Source organism: Ursus arctos, unplaced genomic scaffold (assembly GCF_023065955.2).
Source record: "Ursus arctos isolate Adak ecotype North America unplaced genomic scaffold, UrsArc2.0 scaffold_9, whole genome shotgun sequence".
NCBI lineage: Eukaryota > Metazoa > Chordata > Mammalia > Carnivora > Ursidae > Ursus > Ursus arctos.
This window is the reverse complement of record NW_026623111.1, coordinates 32,666,010-32,692,339: the sequence shown is the minus strand read 5'-3', so window position 1 is coordinate 32,692,339 and position 26,330 is coordinate 32,666,010. Positions and strand designations below refer to the sequence as shown.

General features: G+C 40.0%; 1 protein-coding gene across 23 annotated transcripts in view; it reads left to right on the top strand.

Moving 5' to 3' along the window:
• APBB2 (amyloid beta precursor protein binding family B member 2) overlaps positions 1–26,330 on the top strand; it is a 357,775-nt gene that overhangs the window by 71,411 nt on the left and 260,034 nt on the right. For 3 of the 23 annotated variants that reach the window (XM_048212059.2, XM_048212052.2, XM_057309770.1), the window contains exon 3: positions 25,252–25,371. The exons of the other annotated variants lie outside the window; for them this stretch is intronic. The gene's annotated coding sequence lies outside the window, so the exon portion shown is untranslated. The remainder of the gene's footprint in view (positions 1–25,251; positions 25,372–26,330) is intronic. 23 annotated transcript variants of the gene reach the window in all.

The window sequence follows — 26,330 nt, the reverse complement described above, 5'->3', positions numbered from 1 at the left end:
CTTTCCAGAGCTTCTAGTTAAAGTAAATAGCAGATAAGGAAGATAATTTCAGAGCTTCACTAGTAGTAAAATCCTGGTGTTTACAGTAAACACAATTGTTTTGGGAGCAGCCAAATGAAAGGGTTATCAGAAAGCTGTCCAGAGTTTATTTTAACACCGCAGGGTAACAGCTGCTCTTCTCACTAAAACCTCAGTTGGCTTTCTGTTCAAGCAGAATTCCAAGCACATCATGAATTTTAAAGATTTATTTCTTCTTAATGTTAGACTTTATTCTTATTTTATTTTTTATAATTGACACTGTTTGCTTTTTTATATTTTATTTTTATTGGTTGATTGAGACAGAGAAAGAGAGAGAGAGTGTGTGTGCATGGGGCTAGGGGGTGGGCAGGGAGGACCAGAGAGAGGGAGAGACAGAGAATCTTAAGCGGACTCCACGCCCAGCGTGGAGCCTGACACAGGGCTCAATCTCATGACCCTGAGATGATGACCTGAGCCAAATCAAGAGTTGGATACTTAACCAACTGAGCCACCTAGGCACCCCTGTTTGCTTTTCAAATTAACAGATTTTATTTTGGGGGGTTAGTTTTAGGTTACAGAAAAATTAAGCAGAAAGTATAGAGAGTTCCTACATATCCCTACTGCCATTCTGAGTTTTCCCTATTAACATCTTGCGTTAGTTTCCCTATTAACATCTTGTGTTACAAATTGTAACATTTGTTACAATTGATGAGCCAATACTGATACATTATTATTAACTGAAATCCATAGTCTACTTAGGGTTCACTTTTTGTGTTGTATCTTATGTGGGCTTTGACAAATATATGATGGTATGTGTGTACTATATCATAGAGTCACGCAGAATAGTTTCAGTGTCCTAAAAACCCCGTGTTCTGACTATTCATCCATCCTCCCCTCCCTCTGAATTCTGGCAACTACTGATCTTTTCCCCTGTCTCCGTAGTTTTACCTTGTCCAGAATGTCATATATTTGAAATCACACGTTATGTAGCCTTTTCAAAGATTGGCTTTTTTCACTTAGAAATAGGCATTGAAGATTCCTTTGTGTTTTTTTTGTGGCTTGTTAGCTCATTTCTTTTTAGTGTTGAATAAACTATTGTCTGGATGTACCACAATTCATTTAACCATTTGCCTGTTGAAGGATATCTTGGGTGCTCCTAAGGTTTGGCAGTTGTGAATAAAGCTGCTACATTCATGTACAGGTTTTTGTGTGGACATAAATTTTTGGTTCCTTTGAGGAAATACCAAGGAGCATGATTGCTGGATCGTATGGGAAATATTTAGTTTTGTAAGAAATTGCCAAACTGTCTTCCAAAGTGCCTGTACTAATTAATTTTTGTGAAAGCTGTTAAGGTCTTTGTCTAGATTGATAGTTTTTATGTGAAATTACAGTTATTCTAGCACCATTTGTTTAAAAGACTATCCTTTCTTTATTGAAGGGCATTGGCTCCTTTGTCAAAGACCAGTTGACTGTACTTGTGTGGGTCTGTTTCTGGGCTCTCTGTTTTGTTCCATTGATCTATTTGTTTATTCTTTCAACAGTACCACATTGTCTTAATTACTATAGCTTATAGTAAATCTTCAGTTCAGAGAGTGTTAGTCCTCTGACTTTGTTCTTCTCCCTCAGTATCGTATTGGGTATTCTGGACTTTTTGCTTCTCCTTGTAAATTTTAAATCAGCGTATCAATATCCACAAAATAATTTGCCAGGATTTTGATTGAGATTGTGTTGAATCTGTTGGTCAAGTTGAGAAGAACTGATATCTTGACGATATTGAGTCTTCCTATCCATGTATGTGGAATCACTCCATTTATTTAGAACTTCTTGGTTTCTTTCATCAGAGTTTTATAGTTTTCCTTATATGGATCTGGTACGTATTTTATTTTCATGCTAGAATAAACAGTATTGTATTTTTAATTTCAAATACCAATTATTTATTGCTGGTGTGTAAGAAAGTGTGAGTGACTTTTGTATATTAACTTTGAATTCTGTGAACTTGCTGTAATTGCTTATTAGATCCAGGAGTATTTTTATTGATTCTTTGGGATTTTCTGCATAGATAATCATGTCATCTGTGAACACAAAGACAGTTTTCTGTTTCTTCCTTCTCGATCTGTATGCCTTTTATTTTCTTGTGTTACCTCACTAGCTAGGACTTCTGGTATGATGTTGAGTGGTAGTGGTGAGAAGTATCGTGCCTTGTTCTTGATCTTCATGAGAAGGCATCTAGTTTCTCACCATCTAAGTATAATATTAGCTATAGGTTTTTCATAGATGTTCTTTATCAAGTTGAGCAAGTTTCCCCCCCAATCCTAGTTTGCTGAGAGTTTTTATCATGAACGGGGATTGGATGTTTATTAGATGCTTTTTCTACATCTATTGATATGATCATATGATTTTTTTTCTTTTTTAGCTTATTGATATGATGGGTTATATTAATTGCTTTTTGAATGTTGAGCCAGCCTTTTGATGGGGATAGTGTTCAATCTCTAGATCAATTTGAGTAGTATCGCCATTTTACCAATATTAAGAGTTCTGATCCAGGGTGCCTGGGTGGCTCAGTGGGTTAGGTGCTCACCTCTTGATTTCGGCTCAGGTCAGGATTTCAAGGTTGTGAGATTGAGGCCTGCGTCCAGCTCCGTGCTGGGTGTGGAGCCTGCTTAAGATTCTCTCTCTGCCCCTCCCCCCACTGCTTGTGCGTCTGCACTCTCTCTTCAAAAAAAAAAAAAAAAACTGGAAAAAAAAGCATTCTGATTTATTAACATGGGATATGTTTCCATGGATTTAGATCTTTTTTTTTTTTAAGATTATTTATTTTAGAGAGAGTGAGCAAGAGAGAACAGGGGGAGGTGCAGAGGGAGAGGGAAAGAGAGAATCCTAAGCAGACTCCCCATGAAGGAGGGAGCCTGATGCAGGGCTCCAAACCACGACCCCAAGATCATGACCTGAGCTGAAACCAAGAGTCAGATGCTCAACCGACTGACTCACCCAGGTGTCCCTAGATCTTTTTAAATTTCTTCAACAGTATTTTGTTGTTTTTAGGGAACATTCCTTGCACTTTGCTATTAAATTTATTCCTAAGTATTTTTTCTTTTTGATACTTTCATAAATGGAATTATTTTTAAAATTTCATATTCAGAGTATTCATGACCAGTATATAGAAATACAATTGATTTTTATATATTGATCTTGTTTCCTTAAACCTTGAACTTGTTTATCAGTATTGATAGTTTTTTATTGTGTTGTGACTTCTTTAGGATTTTCTATATACCAGATTATGTTATCTGCAAATAGAGATAGTTTCATTTCTTGTTCAATCTGGATGTTATTACCATTATTTTTTACAGTGATTTGAAAACTTGGCTGTGATATGAGAAATACAAAGTAACATGCTTTGGAGTTACTAATGAAATCATCCTGTTATGTAGCTTTTGAAAAGAACAAAAGATGATAATTCTGAAATTTATCTCCTTATTATCGAGTTTATGCAATCGGTGAGCTTCTTAGCCACTCCTATATCTTTTTTAGGGAAATACCTATTCAAATTCTTTGTGTATTTTCATATAGAGTTATTTGTCTTTAAGTCCCTTTTCAGATACATAATTTGCACATATATTCTCCCAGTCTGTGGTTTCTCTTTTCATTTTCCTGATGCTGTCCTTGAAGCTCAAAAGGTTTTATTCAAATTCCAGTTAGTTAACATACAGTGTGATATTAGTTTCAGGTGTACAATATAGTGACCCATCACTTCCATACAACACCCAGTGCTCATCACAAGTGCCCTCCTTAATCCCCATCACCTGTTTAACCCATCCCTCACCTACCTCCCCTCTGGTAACAGTCTTTTTGTTCTCCATAGTTAAGAGTCTTTTTCTTGGTTTGCCTCTCCTTTTTTCCCTTTGCTCATTTTTTCCCTTAAATTCACATATTCATGAACTCACACGGTATTTGTCTTTCTCTGACTTATTTCACTTAGCATAATACACTGGCTCCATCCATGTCATTGCAAATGGCAAGGTCTCATTTTTATGGCTGAGGAATATTCCATCATCTCTATATATCACATCTTCCTTGTCCATTCATCAGTCGATGGACTCTTGGGCTATTTCCGTAATTTGGCTAGTGTAGATAATGCTGCTATAGACATCAGGGTGCATGTATGTCTTTGAATTAGTATTTTTGTATCTTTGGGTAAATACCTAGTAGTGTAAGTGCTGGATCATTAGGTAGCTCTGTTTTTAACTTTTTGAGGAACCTCCATGCTGTTTTCCATAGTGGCTGCACCACTTTGCATTCCTACCAGTAGTGCAAGAGGCTTCCCCTTTCTCCACACCCTCATCAACACCGGTGGTTTCTTGTGTTGTTGAATTTAGCCATTCTGACTGGTGTGAGGTGATATCTCATTGTAGTTTTGATTTGTATTTCCCTGATGATCAGTGATGTTGAGCATCTTTTATGTGTCTGTTGGCCATCTGCATGTCTTCTGCCCACTCTTTAATTAGATTATTAATTTTTGGGGTGGTGAGTTTTAAAAGTTTTTAATTGTAACAAAGTTCAGTTATTCAGTCTTGTCTTCTAAAGTTCATGATTTTGATGTTTCTAAGTATTCTCTGCCTAACTAAAGGTCACTGAGACTTTTTCCTGTGTTTCTCTCTAGAACTTTTGTTGTCTTAGTCCTTACGCTTAGGGCTTTGGTCTCTTTGGGGTTAAGTTTTGGGTATGGTGTGAGGTCAGGCATATGTTAATTTTTTTTCCTCCCAAGGATATCCAATTGTCTCAAAACTATGTGCTGAAAAGACTGTCTTTTACCTGTTGGTGTATGTTAGTACAATTGTAGAAAATCATTTGACCATAAATGTAAGAGTTTATCTCAGAACCCTCAGTTCTATTTCGCTGATTATTTATGCCTGTCCTTATGCTTGTTCCATATTATACTTAGGTTTGCAATGCAGTTTTTCTGTGAAAAAGTTTTGTTCAAGAAATAAGGTTAAGTCACAATATGTCTCTATTTATTTTTACTATCATATCTTTGTTACTTTTCCTCTCCATTCCTATTTGAGTCACTCTCTTAAAAGTACCAGTCTCTGGTTATTTTTCTTTGGGATAAATGTGGAAATCTGAAATGGTAGAAGAGAATGCAAACCAATTTAGATGGATTTTCTAGATTACAGTATGCATTACTTTAAATAAAAAAATGCTTTGCTTTTCATAAAGATGGTAAGCATTCTAATGCCCATTATCCATTCAAATAAAACAGATTAAAATTTTCCATTACTTCTGTCTTAATCATTACCAATAACTACTGACTGAAGGATTTGCAAGTTTGGTATATTATCTCAAGAATTTCAAGAATTTTCATTAATGATGATATGAATTGGGCTTTTTTTTTTTACATAAAATGATAAATTTCACAAAACTATTATTTTATTAAGTGGAAAATCTATGAATTACAATGTTTTGGGTTTTAGAAACATAGTATGGTTTTATGTATCATAAAAACTGAACATTTTTCATAATAACATTAAAATGCCACCTGTATTTTTTTATATTTACCCGTGCTCTTTTTGTCTTCTGTTAGTATAGTTCTCAATAAGCAACTGTGCAGCCATTAAAATAATTGGATTGGAAATATGAAGACTGCAAATTTTTCTTTCTTTCTTAATTACAACTCTGTAAAAATTGTGAATAGGTGTGATTTAGAAGGGGAAAAAAATGTCAGTGCTTTCTTTGGTGACATTTGGATTCTAGTTGGCCATTTTCTTTTATTTTGTTTTGTCATTAAGTTATAATTTTGTTCGGGGAATGACTAATTTTTAATATGAAAAAACAAAATTTTGGTCTTGCTGGAATTCAGAGACATTTCCTTTCTCTGACATACCGCTGAAAGCTGACTTCTGCCACTGGGCTATAATTGAGTATTAAAATCAAAATTAGATCTAGAACATGTTTTTTGCAGTTCCATTAGTAGGTCAAGCCATGCTTCCCAGTTTCCGGAGGGCTCAGTTCAGGATGCCTTCTCTGCTTCTACCTGGGTAGACCACCTTGATGGGAGCAGACATGTGTGTTACCTGGCCCTTGGCTTTCTTTGGCTGTCCTTTGGCTGATAATGTCACTGCATAAAAAAGCATCCATAAAGCAACGTGGAATTATTCTTTTTATTGCTCTAAATTTTTTTTTTTTTGGAGGATTTTTACTTATTTATTTGACAGTGAGAGACACAGCAAAAGAGGGAACACAAGCAGGGGGAGTGGGAGAGAGAGAAGCAGGCTTCATCATGACCTGAGCCAAAGGCAGACGCTGTAACAACTGAGCCACCCAGGCGTCCCTTTATTGCTCATTTAAAAGAAAAAGGCAAGGGCACCTGGGTGGCTCAGTTGGTTAAGTGTCGGACTCTTGATTTTGGCTCAGGTCATGATCTCAGGGTCGTGGGATGGAGCCCGGCATCACGCTCTGTGCTTAGCGTGGAGTCTGCTTGTCTCTCCCCCTCTTCTCCTCTCCCTGCTCTCTCTCTCTCTCAAATAAATAAATAAAATCTTTATAAAAACATAAAAGAAAAAGCTGTAGGTAATCTTTCACTTGTAACTCCAGGACTCAGGAAGTGGGTATCGTGGATCTTTTAACCCTGCCATTCCTTAAAATCTTTTCTTTCTCTTTGATGCCTTTTAAAAATCTTTAGGACCTATTTGCAGAATGATGGATGGACCCTATGAGGCATATAGTTTGTAATATGTTCTTGGAAAATATGGTCTTGGTCTTGTTTTTCTTAGGGAGCTGAAACAAAGTATGGCTGGGTGATAGGAACTTCTTAACTGCCGCTGGCTTTGTAGAGAGTCTTGTGCTGACCGATGTTTGGGGTTTGGAGTGATTGAACCACCGAAGTTTGAGTTGTGGTACGGTGACATCTGTGAAGGCTCCAGCCTATTTATTATCATTTGGTTGCAGATGAAGCAGAATCAGATCAACCCAGTCACATTCAGTGAACCAGTACAAGAACGAAGAGAGTATCCAGAATCTGCTTTCATTTGGAGAAACCACATTTTTGTGTAGATGTGTAGTGGAGATGTTTATGATAAATGTTAGTAGAGTTTGGCATATTACATCTGTTGATTTTTTGCTTGTCTTTATAGTTTTTATGTGAAATAATCGTGAATTATTAGGTTTCCTTAAAAAGCCTTCAAAGATACCATACTCGAGTGACTTATAATCAATTGTTATTTATTTTAATGTAATTACTAATATAAGAACAAGCAGTCGTTTCTCAGTCCTATATTGACCTGTAATGAATAAAACATTTAATTTGATTATACTGTCTGAATACGATCTATATTCACGACATGATAACTGTTCATAGCTTCTGAAATTTCCAAATTGATTATTATCTGCTCAAATAAGAATTGATCTTCCACTTCATTCATAAACAAAAATAGTCTACTGGATGTTTTTATATAGACAGTATCCAAGCCAGTAATTTATTTAATAAACGAGTATCAACATCAGTCTAGCTAGCATTAGGAAATTGCTCTGTGTAATTTGCTAGTGTGCCCTTTTTAAGATTTGAAGAAAATGGATTTTCCTGCAATCATCATACAGCTGAGGCCCTTTGAGGACAGATTTTAGAATCTTAGTAACTAGTCTGTGTTTGGTTTCATAGGGGTGATTCTTTTGAAGATCTAAGTTTGCAGACGGTTTGTTAATGCTGTGGTTCATTTCTGGTGTCTGGTTAAAGAATGACAGTACCTAGGAAAGTAAGAAGATACTAGCGATTTTTACCGAAGACTCACCTGAGAAATAAAAAGTGAAGAGTTCCAACCATGACGTTGGACCCTCAGTGGATCTAAAACTGGATCAGAAATGACTGTTGCTCTGAGCGGGCATGAAGTTATGAGTAATAAGAAATGCTGAATTAATTTTACTTAGTTCAGAACAATTCAGTTACATTCCAAGTGAACGTGTTAAAGTGCCCTACGTGGAAGGTTACTTTGATAGTTGCTGGAGGGAATAAAATGAAATATCCTGGGGGAAAGACAGCCAGAATAGAAGCCCTTTTGGGAGAGCTAACATTGTTTTGAATGTGTCCAGTATGCTAAGTACTTAAGCACTTTCTCAGCTTTCCATGGGGTGGGGTGGGAGACTTCGTTTGATCCTCAAAACAGTCCTATAACAGAGAAGCAGTATTACTCTGTTTTATAGACAAGAACCTTAGGATCAGTGAGATCAAATGGTCTTATCAAAGCCTCACATCTCCTAATTTAAATTTGGATATGAATTTTTTTCTCGAGCTCCATTGTATACATGTATAAATGAAAGCACTGCCTATAAAGGGATTGACCTATGGAAAACTCTCTTTATATATATCTCTTTCTTTATGTATCTTTCATTATTTTTATAATTAGATAATAAAGTCCCAGAGAACTAGATGAAGAGAATGCTTTGGAATTTCCAAGGAGAGAGTGGTTGATATGGATGTAGATTAATTTGGAGAAATAAAATTTTGTTATTTTTGATAAATTAGGAGGTAGGAAGTTGTCAGTGGATGGGTGTTTTCAAGGCTTTTTACCTGAGGAAAAGATCGAATCAGTCTCTCAGAGGCAGAAATAAAAACGCAGGGTATGTTTGGGAAGTCCTCGGTTTTATAACCAAGGGATGTGGCCCACCGACACATTCGATCAACTCGCGGTGAGTTACCTGGAGGGATCTGGTTGTGAGGGGAATCAGACACTCCCAGGCAGAGAGAAGGCAGTAATTAGGTAAGCAGTGGACATTCCTCACTATCCCGGCATCCCTACTCTGCACTCATTGTTTGAGAACTTCAGGCTTCTTTGTGCTGTATCATGGGAGCTCCCTAGAATTTGACAATGGTGAAGGACCAGCAAAATGTTCAACTTGATGATGGTTTGAGACTCCAGTCTGTCTGTTGCTTTCTTGGTATTTTCAACTGCTAGTATTCATAGTTAAGTACTGCTGTGGTCTAAATGAATGTGTCCCCCCACTCCCTCGCCCGCCCTCCCCCATGCCCCAATTCATACGTCGAAATCCTGACTTCCCAAGATGATGGTATGAAGAGGTGTTGACCTTGGGAGGTACTTAGGTCATAAGGGTAGAGCCCTTGTGAATGGAATTAATGCCTTACAAAAGAGGTTCCATAGAGATCCCTAGCCCTTTCCACCACATGAAGACGCAGTGAGAAGGCCAGCTATGACCCAGAAAGAGGGCCCTCACCGAAAGACAACCGTGCTGACTCTGTATTCTGGGACTTCCCAGGCTCCAGGACTGTGAGAAATACATTTCTGTTATTTATAAGCCATCCAGTCTGTGGTACTCTGTTATAGCAGCCCAAAGGGACTAAGACAAGTACCTGTGAGATGTTAATCCCTACCCTGAGCCCCTTTCTTTTCCTGAGGTTGTGTCTTAGACAAAGAATAAAGAAAGAAGTAAAAGGTCAGCCACAGAACCTTTACAAAGCTGTGATCCCCAACCTTCATCTTTGCTGTAAGATGTTTCTGGTTTGGTTCACGTAATCTCTGTTGTCTAGAAGAACTTGGCTTAGTCTGCGGTGGGTTGGTTGTCTGACCTGTGACATAGTTTGAGACAAAGCAGGTCAGTTTTGATACCCGTAACCATGCAGAAAAGGGACTAGTGCTTGAGATTAAATTATCTTCTAAAATAGATACCAGCGGAGAGCAATTTGGCAATATATTTCAAAATTTAAAATCGCCAGCGATTTCATAAATAGGCTCACTTAAAATTATGCCAAGATATTTGTACAAGTTACAATATAGCATGTTTATAGAATGAAGTATGTGTGCTGATTTGAAATTATCTTATATATAAAATATACTATATAATATAATAATATATACATACACATACTTATATATATATGTTCACGTATCTATATAAAATGAAAAAACGTTTTGCAGAATCATATGAATACCATTCTCTTTTGTCTGATTTTTTTTTTAAAGATATATATGCTGGTATATATACTTTTTCTCTAAAAGATATGAATGTTAATACACTGGAAAATTTTTCTTTTTCTTTCTTTTCTATACTTGAGTTTTCTAACCATGTTCATTTATTCATTTTCCTTCCTTTTAAAAAAATCAGGAGCTAACTGGGTAGTATGATCATGAACCATTTTCCTTCATTATATTTGCATGTAATTTATAAAACCCTACTAAGTGTTTTTAAAAGCACAGTACATTTTTCTCTAATATTCATTTATCAGCCTTTCTTGTCCTCTTTGCATGTAGAGGAGTGGGGTGATCTTTGTGGAGAAAAGTGGTAAAGTATGTGCTAAGCTAGCAAACGTTCCCTTGAAAGCTTATTAGTTAAAACATTGAGTTGAGCAAGAGAAAGGAAAAAGATATTTACCAAATGTGATTTGAAGGACAAAGAATCCCATCTTGCTGGAGTGCATTTGAAAGTGTACCTTTATGCTCAGTTTGTTTGCTTTAAATATGGGCTTTGGGCTGAACTGTATTTGCTTTTCAGACCACAAGGCTGGAGGTGGTCATGAAAGTCTCTCCAGTCTGATTGCTAATCAGGAAAGCTGTTTGCTAAGAAAGGAGCGCCTTCTTGGAGTAGAAGTAATGACTGATGGCACAGATAAAGCCAGTGTGCCTTTTAAATATCTTTGGACTTCTGTGTCTAGATTTGCTTTTCTCTTAATTAAAACCCCTAGACACGGGCCATAGGTCAAAGGAGATGACTCCTTTAAACTCTTCCAATAATAATTACTGCTTAAGTTGTGTTTTTTAAAAATTTTATTTATTTATTTGAGAGAAAGCAAGAGTGCAAGAGCAGGGGGGGAGGGGCAGAGGGAGAAGGAGAAGCAGGCTCCCCGCTGACCAGCTGACCAGGGCTTGATCCCAGGGCCCTGAGATCCTGATCTGAGCTAAAGGCAGATGCTTAACTGACTGAGCCACCCAGGCTCCCCACTTACTGCTTAAGTTTTCAACTCTTGATGGGCTTATCTGAAAATGGTTTGATTTGTTTCTGTATGGTGTGATTTACCTCCTTTGGTTCCAGTTTGCTGAAATTTAATAATAATTAGGAAGATGACAAATATTTTTTATCTTTATATTTTTTAATTTTTTAAAAAGATTTTATTTATTTATTTGAGAGAGAGACAGAGAGAGAGCATGAGAGCATGAGAGCTGGGGGGGGAAGGGCAGAGGGAGAGGGAGAAGCAGACTCCCCGCTAAGCTGGGAGCCTGACATGGGGCTTGATCCCAGAACCCTGGGATCATGACCTGAGCTAAAAGCAGATGCTTAACCGACTGAGCCACGCAGGTGTCACCCTCCTTTTTTTTTTTTTTTTTTTTTTTTTTAAGAATGTAGGCAGTGGTTCTCTGGAGAATAAGCCTATGGTAATACCCCTTATCTATATATATTTCAATCTCTAATACCTGATGTTTTATTTTAAAAAATCAGCAAAGCCATGTATTTTTTATAGATTCAGAAGAATTTTAGTAACTTCTTTTTTCCTAAAATGGTTTGATGAATAGCTCATCAGAATCAGTAATATTTATTTTTGCCTTGTCTTCCTTTCTTTTTGTATATTTTATGTACTGATATCTGTCCCTCTTATGCCAAGTCATGTCAGGAAATATAAGTTCCATGTTTTAAAGTACTTGAACCATAGTTATAGGAATTGTAATCTATTAGGGAGATTAAGGAGACAGTTTCCAAAATACATATATATGTCTACATTTGTATTTGTATGTGTGTTTGTATGCAATTTATTATGTTTATAATATAGAAAAGTCTGAAAAAATACCAATGACACTGGATATCATGATAGAGAAAAACTGATATTAGCTTCAATAAATACTTAGTTCCCACAAGAACCTGATAATTTAAAGACTCACGGTAACCAGTGTCTAATATAAGGATTACAAACTCAAATACCTAACAGGACCTGACAGAAAAGTAAGCAAGTGAACTGGAGTATAAAGGGGGGGAAGGGCATAGTTACCACTTCGCTATTCAAGAAGGAGGGTCCAGTGTTGCCTGATGTTCCACTGTTTCAAGAGAAGGCAGGAATGTGGATTTTTATGTGACTGTTCCTAGTTTTTAAGTGTTGAAAATACATCTATGATAATTAAAACCAATTGTTTCATTCTTTGCTGTGATGTTCTTTTCAGCAAGTATTATAATTGCTTTCTATACAGTAGGTGGCTTGGGGCTGGAAAGTGTACGGGATGGCTCTTGCTTTCTAGGGACACATGGTCTAGCTGGGCCAGTATGATGTGGAACAGTTGGTACAGGTGGTAAAGGCCACAGGAACCCCAAAGGGGTAGAAGTCAGTATGAGCTCGACTGTCTTGGGAAGACTTCTTAAAGGAGGTGGCATTTGCAGTGAACCTTGAAGGGTCTGAGTCTTAAGACTTTGGGCAATGGAGAGCCGAGGTGGAACGATGGGAGGGTGTATGTGGTCTTGGGTAGGCGTAGTCACAAAAGGAGGAGGGCTTCGGAGCAGGTCTGTGCTCTGGGGAGAGACCCATGGGGAGTAAGTGATGCGATGATGGGAAAGTGTTCTAAACACCAGTCCTGCTGTGGTCTGTAGGATAAAGAGAGAGAGACAGAAGGGGGAGCATTGAGGACAGGGAGGGCAAATTCCAAACTTTCCCAGCCATCTAGGAATGAGGAGAGGGTCTGGGCTGGGACTTAGTTATCAATGAAAAGGAAGAAATGGAGACATGTTTTCCAGTCCATCAGAAAACCTTCTTGACTTGGCCTTCAGAACATATCCATTGTTGCCACCTTGACCCAAGCCACCATTCTGTCTTGTCTGAATTATTCCAGGGACCTCCTGGCTGCTTTCCTTCATTCTATCCTTCCTTGCCTCTCTATACTCCGTTCTCAATAGAGTGATCCCATTAACACTCATGTCATGGCGTGGTCCTCCTCTGCTCAAAACTTGCGGTGACTTCCCTGTCCTTACAGTAAAAGATGAAGTCCTTATAATTGGAAGGATCCCTGTGATGCCCCCTCCTTTCCTCTCTGACCTCATCTGCTCAGATCCTTCCCCCAGCGAAGTCCATTCCAGCCACTCTAGCCTTTGAATGCACTGGGCTTATTTCTGCCTCAGGGCCTTTACATCTGCTGTTTCTTCTGCCTGTATAAGCTCTTCTCCAGATATTCACATGGCAAACTTCCTCTCTTATTTAGATCTTTGCTCAAATGTAACCCTCTCAGTGAAACCTACTCTACCTACCCTGATTGATGCATTGACAATTACAAATGTTTTTGCCCTCCTCTCCAAATCCCTCCTATCCTTCTTTATTTTTTTCCTATAGAACTTATTCCTTTCTAACACACTATAGACTTTACTTATGTTTTAGGTAATTATCTCTCTCTCCTCACTGTAATATAAATTTCAAGAGGAATTTATGTAAATAGAATTTTATAAATACAAATTCCAAAAGGCAGGGATCTTTTTGTTTGTTTGTTTGTGGTCACTGATACATCCTCATCATCTAGAATAGTTCCTGGAGGAGAGTGTGTGCCTGATAAGTATTTGTTGCACAAATCAGTAAGTGGTTTTCAAAAGGCACATGATACCTACTCTGTGTCAGTCACTGAGAATTAAAAAAAAAAAAAACAAAAGACACAGCCCTGCCCTCAGAGTGCATGGTCTGGTGGGCAAACAGCTAGGAAAACAGTGTGTGTTGGCTGAATACAGTATGTCTGAAGTTCAGTGCAAACACAAAGGTGACTAGACCACTGTTTCTGCATTATAGGTTCCATCTTCTAGAGAGGATGTAGTATGTTGAGATGAAAAATGACCAGGATTGTGGTGGAGGGAATGGAGAGCCCAGAAGAGACTGGGGAGGGAATCCAGGCATGGGGTTAGCAGGATTTGGTGAATGACAGGGAGCGCAGGGGAGGAAGGGGGGGGTCCTCTGATTCATGGCTGGGGCTTGTGGGTAGATGGTGATGATGTCCTGTCTTAGGAGAGGCAGATGGAGGAGACAGGGCTAGAAATAGCCATCAGAGACCCCAGGAGGGATGTGAAGGAGAACGAAAATATAAAATTACTCGTACGTTTTGTCTTCGGGTAGCAAAAAGGCTGGAGGTACGAGTGCCCCAGTCAGAGGAGTTGGGAGGGAAAATATGTTTGTAGGACAGTAGAGGAAGTGATGTATACATCTTATCAGAATGTCAGTTCCTTGAGGCCAGGGATTTTTTTCTGTCTGTCTGTTTGTTTATTTGTTTACTTATTTATTTAGGGTTAGTATCTTTATTTCTGAGTTTGAGGAATATGTGATTTATATAAGCACTTTTTTTTTTAAGCCAATTAAGTCGAGCTCTTTTTACAGAGTAATTTTGGCAATACCATCCAGAGGTAGAAAAAGATCACACATCCAGAACATACATATACAGACATACATAAACATACAGACAGATGCAAACAGAAATCTTATACTCAGCAGTTTATAAAAGAACAGTTGTATCCAAATTGTGTTTTAGGCAGATGGAATGTTAGGGTCAACCCGCTCAGCTAAAACTCTTTTTTTCCTTTTTTAAAAAAATTAGTTTCAGAGGTAGAATTTAGTGATTCATCAGTTGCATTTAACACCCAGTGCTCATTACATCAAGTGCCCTCCTTAATGCCCATTACCCAATGATCCCTTCCCCCCACCCACCTCCCCTCCAGCAACCCTCAGTTGGTTTCCTAGCGTTCAACATCTCTTATGGTTTGCCTCCCTCTCAATTTTCATCTTATTTTATTTTTCCTTCCCTTCCCATATGTTCATCTGTTTCATTTCTTAAATTCCACATATAAGTGAAATCATATGGTATTTGTCTTTCTCTGACTGACTTATTTCGCTTAGGATAATACCCTCTAGTTCCATCCACGTCATTGCAAATGGCAAGATCTCATTCTTTCTGATGGCTGAGTAGTATTCCATTGTGTGTGTGTATATATATATATATATATATATATATATATATACACACCACACCTTGACCCATTCATCTGTCGATGGACATCTGGACTCTTTCCATATTTTGGCTATTGTGGACATTGCTGGTATAAACATCAGAGTGCATGTGTCCCTCCAAATCACTATGTTTGTATTTTTTGGATAAATACCTACTACTGCAGTTGTGGGGTCTATTTTTAACTTCTTGAGGAACCTCCATACTGTTTTCCAGAGTGGCTGCACGAGGTTGCATTGCCACCAACAGTGTAAGAGGGCTCCCCTTTCTCTGCATCCTCACCAACATCTGTTAATTTTAGCCATTCTGTGTTACTTTTAGCCATTCTGATTGCTGTGAGGTGGTATGGATTTTGTTTATTTAATTATCTGTCTCCAGCACCTAGAATGCTGTCTGTTATATAATACAATCCCAGTAAATGTTTATGGAATTAATGAGTAACATAGTCATACTTGAAGGACAAAAGTAGGTTATAAGGTCATAAATTGTAAGAAGGCTTAAATCGAGATTAAAATCATATAAATTATATTGTTTTGGGTATTTCTTTTAAAAAGGGCTTTGGTGATCCTTTAGATATAGGACTTTACAATATTACATGTAGCTGATGATACTCCTGACCATGCATCTGGTTTGAGTAGAAGTCGTGATCTCAGTGTTAGTTTTTAAACCCATTTTGATATCAGGAACAGGCCGTACAGATTAACACAGCAATAGGTAATCCTTCATGCAGAGACGTGAATGCCTATGTGAAAAGGCACACGTGAAATGAGTGAAAATGTATTTTTTTTTACACTTGCTTTTCATTATGATGAATATGAAGTGAATGTCCTGGTTTTTCCGTGTTTGGATCTCTGTTGCAGTGCAAAGTGCTTATAAAATGTTTACTGGCAGCTGGTGCTTAGAAATCCTTTGGATATGCCCCTACCCCCGCTTTATGATTGGACTTGGTATGTAATGAAGTATTTCATAAAGGTATTAAAAATGATACATTGCTCTTTTTCGATCATCAGAATCAGAATGGTGTTGGGACATTGTCGAATGTAATACTCTTTCATGAAGAAAGGTAGTTATTTTTCAAAAAAAGTGAGAATTACCTGTCTATTAAGTCTAGCCTCTGGCACTGGTAAGAACAAACAGAAATAGAGCTTTGCCATGGCCATTATTCTGGCAGAGTCAAGGGATGAATTGTGTCCTCTTAAAATTCTCATGTTGAAGTTCTAACCCTCAGGACCTTAGAATGTGACTCTGTATTTGGAGATAGGATCTTTAAAGAGGCAGTGAAGTTAAAATGAGGTCATTTCGGTGGACCTTACCCAATATGACTGGTGTCCTTAAAACAGCGGAAAGACTATGTGAAGACGCAGTGAGACGGCAACATCTATAAGGCAAGGAGAGAGAGAAAAACAACTTGCCAAACCTTGACATTGACAGCATCTTGGACTTAGACATCTCCATGTGTAAGCCCCACGGCCCGTGGGTGTTGGTTATGGTAGTCCTAGCAAACTGACGCAAGCGGAAGCCAAGGCTGTCCCAGGAGATCTCGTCTCTCACCTGGTGTCCGCATCCCCGTCTTCCTGGGTGTTTGGAAGAGCGTGATTTCGTGGCGCCCTGGGTATTCCCAAAAGAATGTCTGTCTGAATGCTCGGCGGCTTGCCAGGCAACGACAGTGGTGATTCCTTGGCATAGTAATTCATTCCTTGGCATAGTCATTCATTTTTGGCCATTTTTGTTTGAAACTGTGTACCTTGTCAGCATTTTCCTCTCCCTTAGAAACTGAATGAAGAGTGAGATGAAGTGAAGGTCCTTCTCTTACCACTTTCTGTGATGTGATGTACACCAGCTTTTACTGATGTGGAGAGGCCCCAGCCCAGCGGAACAGAGGCAGCCCCCTCGGAGACGGCATGACTCTATGCATGGCTGTCTGTCCTGGGGTTGGACCATGGATGTGAGATGCCTTGGTTTCCAGCCACGTCTGCTTTCTCAGGAAACTCTCCCTGGCAGCTTGGAATTTAACTGAAGCCCAGTTTCATCCCTGGTTTTCACCGTCAGTCCGAAGGCTGCTGTTACTTACAGTGGGAGCGGGCAAACAAAATTCTTCAAGGAGCAGAGCACGGGAGGTCTTTCAAAGAACTTTAGAATTTTTCACTTTACCTTTTGATAGATCTGTTTTCAAAAGGGGCAGGGCAAGTGGAGTCTGTAATTAATTAGGTGACAGTGAGTTTTGTTTGGTTTTGTTCCATGTCTCCTAGGCTTGGAGAAGATGAGGGGTGTAAATGTGGAGAACCTTCTTTTTGAATTCTTTCTTGATCAGGGACACCCGACATCAGGATGTTCAAAACATCCACACACCTGAAGTGAAGTGTTCCTGTTCTCTTCTGCGTATCTAGGGTCAAAGAGACATGTTTGATGTTAAAATTACACCTCTTTCCTACGTTTGGTTGACTCTTCTAAGAGATAGTATGAAGAATGCTTCTTCAAATTCCTTGTTTTCATATATTGCTATTATGTAAGAGAGATGAGACTGTCGTGATTATTGAGTGAAATTTAAAATCTGCTGCAAGTCATGAAATAACATGTTTTTACCTATTTTATCTCTTTAAAAAATTCTATTTAAAAAATTTTTTTTCACTTCAAAAATTTTTAATTGTGCTTATGTGTCTGTTTCCTTTTTTCCTTTTTAAGTTTTTATTTTAATTCCAGTGAGTTAGCATACGTTGTTATATTAGTTTCAGATGTTGAAATAACATATTTTAGCCATGCTATGTTCTGGCCTGGCGTTTTCAGCAAATCTGTGGCTCGTGGGGACAGATGACCCTAGATCCTAGCAGCACCTGCAACCCAAATAGTTCTCATTCCAGGGCCCACAAAACGGGGTGTGTTTGAAAGTATTTGAAAGCAAAGCGTAAGCAACATGTTGTATACTTAATCATGAAACATTATGTGGAGTCTGCGTTGTCCTAAAGCCTGGGAAACCACCCTCTTCTTTTTATGCTAAGATTTTGTGACAGTTCCCCTTCCTGTAAAGGAAGAAGCTGGATGAGATTTCTTCATGAGGATGGAAAATGAAGATACTTAGCTGAGGAAAAAATGCTAACATAGCTTGTGCTTCCAGATGAGCCAAATCTGGGTAGGAAAACAGTCATCGAAGAGGGAATTAGCAAAGTTTACTCACCCAAAACACTTTATCCAGCTTATTATTCTTTAACAAATGTGAGTGTTCCATGCTTAATTAATTCTAGAAAATCCAACAGATTCATGGACCAGAATGTATTTTATCTGTAGAAAAAAGCCACCCTTAGGAATGATTTAAATCAGGGGTTAGCAAACCACAGCTCAGAGGCCAAATCTGGCCTCCTGCCTGTTTTTCTGTGGCTCATGAGCCTAGAATATTTTTCACATGTTTCAATGAAAAAAAAGTTAAAAAGATTTTTTGATACCTGAAAGTGATATAAAGTTCACCCCTCAGTGTCCATAGGAAGGGGTTATTAGAACACAGCCTGCTGGTTCGTGTATGTGTTGTGTCTGGCTGCCGGCATGCTGTGGTGGCAGAGCTGAGTAGGAGGGACACAGATTCCGTGGCCTGCAAAGTGTACGTTATTTACTGTCTGCTCCTTTATAGACAGTCTTTGCTGCCCTGGTTTAAACAGTCATTTAAATTTATTCATATATTTTTTTAATTGTTTACTGTGTATTCAATGGGTTTTGATGTGCAGTGTGGAAAGCCTTGCGGAAGATGGCAGGTTATTCCATAAACTCACCTTCTAGTTAACACAGAATGCCTTCCGTAGCATCTCCGAAAGACGGCACTGAACGTCTTAGTGCAGGCAGGAAGAAAGCAGGCTGGCAGTTTACAAAATTTTTTCCTGGCCAAATCACTCATGCAGTCAACATGTATTTGGTGAGCGCTGACTGTATGTCACCCGCTGTTCGAGGCAGTCAGCGTGAGCAGTAATCCTCACAGACAGGGCCCCTCTCTGGGACCGTGCGTTCTCATAGGAGGAGATGGACCATAAACAAATAAATATGTAATGTATCAGGGTAATAAGCCCAGTGAAGACGAATCAAGGGGAGAGAGAGAGAGCTGGAGGCAAGAGAGGGCTGCTTGAGAGGTGGTGACGGGCAAAACCCTCTGCGGCAGTTACAGGTGAGCAGGAATCAGTGACATGCAGCGACGTGAAGACCCAGGAGGTGGCATTCTAGGTGGAGGCAACTGCAAGGGCAGAGGCCCTCAGGTGGGAGCGGACCTGGCACGTTCCAGAAACAGTAAAGCTGTCCTTCGGGCAGGAGCAGAGCGAACAAAGAGTGGTGCAGAGGTGAAGCAAAACAAATATGGGGGTGGAGTGAGGGGTAGGTTACGAAGGGCGCTGCAGGGCAGGAGGAGGTCTTACAAATACTCAGTTCTAAGAGAGATGACAGGGGTTTGAGCAGAGACCTGACTTGATCCGACTTATGTTTTTAAAAGGATCACTTGAACAAGTGGGACCACATCAAACAAAAAAGCTTCTGTACAGCAAAGGAATCCATCCACAAAATGAAAAGTCAGCCTACTGAATGGGAGAAGATATTTGCAAATCACGTATCAGATAAAAAAGTTAATATCCAAAATATATAAAGAACTCCCATGACTCACTAGCCCAAACCAAACAATCCAATTAAAAAATGGGCAGAGGAACTGCGTAGATGTTTTCCCAAAGAGGACACACAGATGGCCAGTAGGTATGAAAAGATGCTCAACATCACTGGGCATCAGGGAAATGCAAATCAAACCACAGTGAGATATCACACCTGTTAGGATGGCTTTTATCAAAAAGCCAAGGGATAATAAACGCTGGCAAGAGAGTAACGAGAACTTCTGTGCACTGTTGGTGGGAATGTAGATTGGTACAGCCACTATGGACAACAGTATGGAGAAATAGAAATAGCACCATATGACCCAGCAACCCCACCTCTGCGTTTATATCTAAAGGAAAGCAGGATCTCGAAGAGATCCGTGCACTGCCACGTTGATTGTGGCATTATTCACGGTAGCCCAGACACGGAAACAACGTAAGTGTCTGTCGATGGATGAATGGATAAAGAAGATGTGGTCTCTGTATCTACAATGGGATATTAGTCAGCCATGAGAAGGAAGGAAATCTAGTCATTTGCAACAACATGGATGGCCCTTGAGGGCATGATACTAAGTGAAATTCGTCAGAGACATGGACTACATAGTGTCATCATGTGGAATCTGTTTTTGTTTTTTTTTTTTAAAGTCAGACTCAGAGTGAAAAAGTGGTTGCTGGGGGCAGGGAGTGAGGGAGATAGGGAGAGGTTGGTAAAAGGGTACCACCTTGCAGCCATAAGGTGGATAAGGCCTGAGGATCTAATGTAAAATGTGGGGACTGTAGTTGAGAATACTGTACTGTATAATTGACATTTGCTAAGAGAGGAGAGCTGAATGTTCTCACCAAAAGGGGGGGGGTAAATAAATCAATATGTGAGGTGATGGAATGTGGTGATTAACTAACGGGGGAATTGCGTCACAATGAATACTACACCCAATCAGCACGGTGTGCACTTTAGATATACCTCAGTAAGGCTGAACAAAGCGATCACTTAAGCTACAAGGATATTTCCTCTACTGTGTAGTTATTGCTTGTGATGCAATGTGGGGATTAAAAAAAAAAGCCAAAAATACGTCAGTATAGCAGCCAAAACAATTAGCTATAAAGTAAAAGATCCTGAAATATCGTAGAGTGACTCTTCTTTGACGTAATCGATAAAAGTAGGTTCAGAACAGTAGTAATGACAGGGCACTGTCTTGTTAGGTGAGCATTCAAAGGTTTAGGTCTCCCTGTCAGTCTGGGTCCCATCTGGAAACAGGTGGCACATTCAAAGTGGGAACTTGGGCGGGGTCTGGGGGAAATACTAGGATAGTGTAGTGCCCTGGGGGTAGAAGCAGCCAAAGTCCTCCCACTCAGGGCCTGAGGGGGGAGGGAGGGAACAATTATAGGGAGAGAGTGAGCTCTGTGTAGGGGCCACCTGACAGGACCTGTGACCTGAAGGGACCCTGCAGGGAGGGGATCATTCTTCCTTCTGCTCTCCTGTGGGTGCCCACCCTCCTATGGGAACCTCTCCACTGGGCAAAGCCAGCCAGGAGCCAGAGGGCAAGGGAGCATGTTATTAAGTGGGTCAATGTCCTGGAGCAAAGAACAGAGTGGAAAACAAAGGAAGGAGTGGAATCTTGGGTTTTAGGAGACACATGAGATACTTTTTATGAGTGCCAGCTCTCTCTCGCTTGCCCCCCCACCAACCACCCCCAGACACACCACAGATGAGCACATGCAGACGTGTACACACACAGACACACACACACATACACACATATCCCTAAGTCGCCTCTGGTATTTTCTGATCACTTTTCTGGGAGGGCAGAGAAGCAATTCATTAACTGAAGTCTGAGGACATTTCTGACTATTTCTGTGGTGTTTGGGTGTGCAGCATATGCCATGGGATATACGGGGAAGGGTTTGGATAACTCTGTACATCCCATCTTTCATTCCTGATTAAAAAAAAAAAAAACTCAAAGCACATGTGATGGTAGAATTAAACTTTTTTTTTTTTTTTAAGTCTCTTTTATAGTTGGACACAGAAGGAAAAATACCAAGGCAGAAATTTAAAACCTTGGTGAGCTATATTCAATTTTGGTTATTCTGGTTAAAAACAAACAAAGCAAGCATTGAATTTTAGCCTCTTTGATCCAGATGGTTTTAGTTTTCCACCCTTGGACATACTAAAACTTTGAAGACACAGAAGTACCATTCAGTAAACTGCTGCTTTCAGCAACTTCTGTGATGTCCTGGCGCTCTAGAAGCCTGGGTTTCCTTTCAGGCAGGAGCGCTTAACTCTGAATTAGTCACTCTCTGTGCGAGGTCAGGAGCTTTTCATTTCATACCAGGGGGCAGAGAAGATTTTTTTTTTTTTTAATGATTTAGTCTTTTGAAAATATTTGACCTTTCATTTGATTTAGGTTCTGAGAGTTAAAGGTTCTAATAAAATGGTCAATATGGCCAATACGTCCGTAGGAAGAAAAATATGCACAAGCCAATTTTAGGTGTTCTTTTCTTGAGCGTGGTTCTTGTGAGAGGAACTCGAGCTATATGCATGGTAAAATGAATTTTCCTCTCCCCCGTTTTCTGGAGTCTGGATGAAAACTGAGACCTGTGGCACATTCCTGAATGTTCTCGGCCCCAAGTTGGAGGCCTAGCTGAGGACTCATGGGGAAAACAAAACTCTATTTTCTGTTTGTGGTGATCGGCCCTGTTGTAAATCATAAATGTAATTTATTTTGCTTTAAGGTCAAGGGAAAAAAGTCATCTTGAGTTTCCTCATTAGTTTTCAAGAACCAGAACAGCATATGTTTTTCATGGCTTTTGCCCATGGATAAGCTGGGCAGCAGAGAATCATTCATGTGGTCATGGGCCACTGGACTGGGGGTGCCCCCGCTGTGTGAGGCATTGTGTTAACGTTTCGGAGTGGTAAGCGTGAGTGAGGCAGTGCCCTCGTCCTGAGTTGGTTTCTATCATTCTGCTGGAAGGTTGGATGCATGAGCAGATACGTGGCCTGCAGAGAAAGAGAGACTGCCCACTGGGTGAGGACAGTACTGTGGAACATTACAAGGCACGAGAGAGCGAGCACACAGCTGGTTGAGCCAGGCCCTGAAGGGTCCTGAGTGGAGCAGATCAGTGGTGGATTTGAAGGAGTTCTGACTTCAATTATAAGCTTCAGTTTTCCTCATCTATAAAATGGTACTATCTTTACCACCCGTATCACAGTACTTTTAGGAGGCTAAATTATAAAAAGCACCACAAACAGTAAGATTCTCTTAATGCTATTACTTACTTTTGTGTTTCATATTCTCGGATGGTGTCCGCTAAATATTTACACGTCTGAGATGCTCTTCTGTAGTTTTCCAGGAGGGTGAGCGCACAAAGCGTTTCTGTTACTCATGGTGACTTACTAGGCTCGCTCTACTCAGGAAGGCCTTTCTGTGCGGGAGTCTAGCAGATCTCATAAATGCGGTGGGGAGAGGTCCCTGGACAGAGAAAGGCTGAGTTGCCGTCTTTAGGGGAAGAACCACACGTGGTATGGTTGAGTGTTGTAAATGTGAAAATGCCTCACATTTGAGGTTTGAGATGGCCATACAGAACTTGGGAATTAGGACTCCGATTTTTTTCTTTTTTTAAGAGAATAAGTATCAACGCTTTAAAAAAAATTTTTTTTTTAACTTCCTAGAGTCTTTTTGGGACTTGAAGAACTTTGAATTAACTTAGAGAAGTAGGAGATGTGGTAAATCCCTTCCTGGGAATGAATAAGACGTCGTGAATTAAGCTGGAGAACTTGGAACGTGAAGCATGTTAGGGTTGTATGAGGGGAGGGATATAAATGCATGAGATTGGGTTTAAAAAGCATATGCCACACATTTAGTCAGACGTTCTAGTTCCACGTCACTCCCCAAAGAGGCCCCATGCCTGGGCTCCAGCTCCAGCCCCTTTGCTGAAGAGGACCGGACCACCCTTTGGCAGTTTAGGAGCCAATCAAGAAAACCAACCTCATGGTCATTCTCTTTTCTCCTTTTTTAAAATGGACTTTATTTTTTAGAATACTTTTAAGTTTACATAAAAATGGAGAAGATAGTACCCGGTTCTGTACCCCATCACCCCGTTTCTCATTATTAACATCTTATGTTAATATGGTACATTTGTTACAATAAATCAACCAATAGCGATGAAACGGAAGTCCCTCGTGTGTTCAGATTTTCATAGTTTTTACCTGGATCAAAACCTGTCCTTTTTTACTCCCCGCCGTGTCCTATCACTGTTTCGGACAGTAGTGGCTTTCCACTAGTTTTGTCTGTTGAGCGAGTAAACAAATCAGTTGCTCTGCCTGCCCTTAAGTTGTTAGAGTGTGGCAGAGAAGGCTCCAGCTGCCTGCAAATGACATGCCCCTTAGTGTTTGAGAGTTTGGAAGCAGAGAGGGCTGCGTTTGGCGCTGCCAGTTACCAACCTTGCGACCTGGACAAGTCACCCAGCCGCTCAAAGCCCGTTTTCTCACCTGTGAGAAGAGGGTCTCACTGGGGTAGGAATAAAATGAGTAAATGAAAGAATGCTGTGAGCGTGCGTAGAGCAGGGCCTCACACATGGGGAGCTGTCGGTCAATGTCAGCTTCAAGTTTGACCACGTGGGATGGACTGTGCTAAGTGTGATGAAGGGTCAGAAAAAGATGATGCCTGAAGTTGCCTAGCGGCCTGGGAGGTGGGTGGGAACGTTTTCCTGGGGAAGGCAGCCTTTGAGATCAACCTGAAAGGATTAAGTCTGCTCTAACCAGAGGCACGTGACCAGTTAAAGACAAGGCCGGGTTGAGAGACTGTAATACACAAAGGTACAGAGGGGGAAGGCTTGAGAAAATGTCTTCTGGAGGAAAGAAAATTATTTACTGTAGATGAACCCTAGTATAAGGTGGTAGGACAATAATAGGACAAGGGAGATACAACTAAGATAAAACTGTAAGTATTTTTGACCAATATAAATTTATTTTTATTTTTCATTTTTTTAATTTGAATTCAATTGATTAACATATAATGTAGTACTGGTTTTTGAGGTAGAGGTCAGTGATTCATCAGTCTTATATAGTACCCAGTGGTCATTACGGACTGATATAAATTTAAACTTAAAAAGTTTTCAAATATAGAAAAAAGTAGAATGAATACCACAATGAACATCTGTAGAATCTCCTTCTAATTTTAATAATAGTAATTATTATTTTTAAAAGATTTTATGTATTTGAGAGAGAGAGAGAGTAACAGAGAGCGCACAGGTGGGGAGTAGAGGGAGAAGCAGGCTCCGAGCAGGGAGTCTGATGTGGGGCTCGATCCCAGGATGCTGGCATCATGACCTGAGCTGAAGGCAGATGCTTAGCCAACTGAACCACCCAGGTGCCCCTAATTTTTATAATTATTAACATTCTTCCCTATGTGCTCCATGTGTATAAATTTTCATAGGTTATCTTTTGCTGAACTGTTTAAAAATAGATTCTAGATATCATGACGTTTTACCCTGAAATACTTCAGCATGGATCTCGAAGAAATAAGGAAGCCACCTTACTGAATACCAATAAATAAATGTAAGTCCAAATTGATTCAGATTTCCCCTCATCAAGGTGATGACTTTGATGTTAGTTTTGAAATCTCAAGTGATCACGTTTTGAAATAACTCCATATCTGCCTTCTTGCCTTGAGCAGACCTGCAGCAGACCCACAGAATTCAGGAGAGATACAGTGACAGGTTGATTTCGGTTGAGCCCAGTGTCGAAGCTTCCCCGATGTGAAAAGACATCCGAATGGTTCTGCGTAGTAGTAGAAGTGAGTTTTGGTTCCATTGTCTCGATAAGCCTTTTGGACACTCAGTTCCAATCCCTATGGATGATTTCACAATGGGTTTCACAATATTTTTGGAAGGCAAAAAGTCCGTCAGGACTGTGGGTGGAATTGTGGTATGAATACCTGACGCTTGCGATGGGGAAGTCTTCCTGGGAAGTTGGAAGAGATTTGGAAAGCAGAGGGGGCTGGGGTGCTGGGCCTCCTTCTTTGGTTTTGGCCCACCCCGAGTCACAGACACCTATGGCTGGGCAAGTGTCTGAATTGTTGTAGGTCCCGGTGTGGGTGTGAAAATGTGCAGCCCCCCCCCCCCCCCCCGCCCCAGGCTGCACTTCTACGACTCACAGACTATTACCCTGGCCAGCACTGAGACTCCTATGAAAGAGAAGGAGATGGGTATTGGGGAAAGTTTTCCTCCAAAGGGGCACCCTCTCTTCACCTTTTCCTAATGACATCTCCTTGTTACACTGTGGAAGGGGGACTCCCCTCGGGATCATTTCTTTCCACCTCACTGGCAGGTGCACGGTGAGTGCTACTTTAATGGATTCCGTTTAGCCTCGTAGTGGAACCCTGCCTCTTCTGGGGGGACTGTATTTCCATCTCTGTTTGGACTTTGATGCTGTTGCATTGACCCACTTGGAAGAGATTCAGTATGTAGTGCCTGCTTGTTTTCCTTCTGTCCTTGAGTTGGGTTGCCTTTACTGTCTTCCAACTGAATGGATTCTTTCTCTTTCTTTTAAGGGAAAGGAACCTGAGAAAAACAATGCTTGTGGTGGTGACTGTTTGTTAAGGATAATTGCTGTTTTATGTTAATTTAAGTGTTAAAATGAGGACATAGGGAATTGCTAAATTCACCAACCTGTTCTCTCCCCAGTCTAGTCCTTTTAAGTGTATTTGTTGCTTAAATAAAGATGTAGCCATGCAGAGTGGTAGTGTCCAAATGT